The following is a 1,723-nucleotide window of genomic DNA, read 5'->3' as shown; positions in this document are numbered from 1 at the left end:
CTTCCTTCAATGGCTCATACACACCTGTCATTACCGAATTGGGGGTGGGGAGATTGCACTAGTATCCATGTGGTGTTCAGATTAGTGGAAAGTTCATAATTCAGAATGTGTGTAGAAGTTATGCTACTGTGAATGCCAATTTCCTTGAAGCTATGTATCTGACTACTGTAATTTCAATTTGTCTTGTGCTCAAGCTCTTTCTCTGTCACTTAAATTGTACCACTACAATCTACTATCAATTCCTCATTTTTTTGTGAACACATCTTTTTTATAGAATGCTGTACCATACCCAATTTTTACCCTCACCCAATTTTTGTTTACTGCATGTAACAGTGCAAATAGAGATGAGACAAACATTGATATATTGTCATAAAGGGATCATCTTACAAGTGTGAGGTCAAATTTTCATGCCCACTTAAGAATTTGGACACTATTTAATAAAGTTGGTTTACCTAGAATCTTGAGAGCTTGCAATTTTAGTCAAAAGAGTCCATTATGTTATGGACTTCTGTTACAATGCCGGTATCAGTACTTTAGAGTAGATCATTGCTTTATTTCAATCTTATATTATGTGACTTGTGCAGAAAACACCTATACACTGTTAAAACTCAGGTGGTCATAGCACACTTAAACAGCAGCACACCCTTGGGGGTGCAGTCACACTTTCAGGATATGGTGTGTAAAGCACATAAGACAAACAGTGTGACTGTACATTGGTGTGTGTGACACCAATATTTGTACATGAAAAGCTATTCTCTGCCATTATAGATGATTCTAGTATTTAATAGAGGTATTTTGTGGCATCCTTTATCATTGAGGGGTTGTAAGAAGGATCACAAAGTATCAATTTCATTGAATTTATGTGTTTAAAATATAATTGTGACAACAAACTCATTTTGTGCTAAGCCATTACACACAGGCAGTTCAGATCAATGCACAAAGCTGAAATATATGTTTGAATCAACAAAATTAATTTCCATTAGCTCATCGCTAAATAAAATACATCAATTATGTCATCAGACATCAGAATGTAAGCAACAGTAAAGGGATAACAATACTGTGCAGTGGCGGATCCAGGATGGGGCATTTGGGGCAAATGCCCCCCCCCCCCTCCAAGAAATTGCATACAAGATCGAGATACTCTAATAGAGCAGTCAATTACTCTAATAAAGTAGTCACAATGTTCATGAGGCAATGTAGCTTACCTATGAAGCTATAAATAGGATTTTATTTTACATAACAGACGTGATATAGTTGGTAAGGATAACTAGCTATTATTGTCGTGACCTTTTTTTTTTTTTTTTTTTTTTTGTCTTCAACTGTTTTTCAGAAAGGTGCCCCCCCTCTTTCCAAACTCTGGATCCGCCCCTGCTGTGTACTAATGATCAGTGGGGCCAGTACATATCATACTGTAGAACATGTAAGCCTTGGTTGAGTGAAATTAAAACCCACAATGAAACTCCCACTGTGGAAAAAGAGGATATAAGATGGTACTTCCAGTAGCTTATTGAATACAAAAAAGCTTGATACAACCTGTATTATACTAACAATCACATGTAAAGTTTTAGTTAATGTGTTAAACATACTGAAACCATATATGTGATAGTATAGTGTGGGCATTATATTTGATATAAGTAATCTAATCCAAAACAGCCAAGCTGTAAAAAAAGAGTGCGGCCCTGAGAAAGGCTATGGTGAAAAAAGATGTGAAATCCAAAGTGGC

The sequence above is a fragment of the Dysidea avara genome, chromosome 2 (assembly GCF_963678975.1).
Source record: "Dysidea avara chromosome 2, odDysAvar1.4, whole genome shotgun sequence".
NCBI classification, from domain to species: domain Eukaryota; kingdom Metazoa; phylum Porifera; class Demospongiae; order Dictyoceratida; family Dysideidae; genus Dysidea; species Dysidea avara.
Note: the sequence above shows the minus strand (reverse complement) of the source record.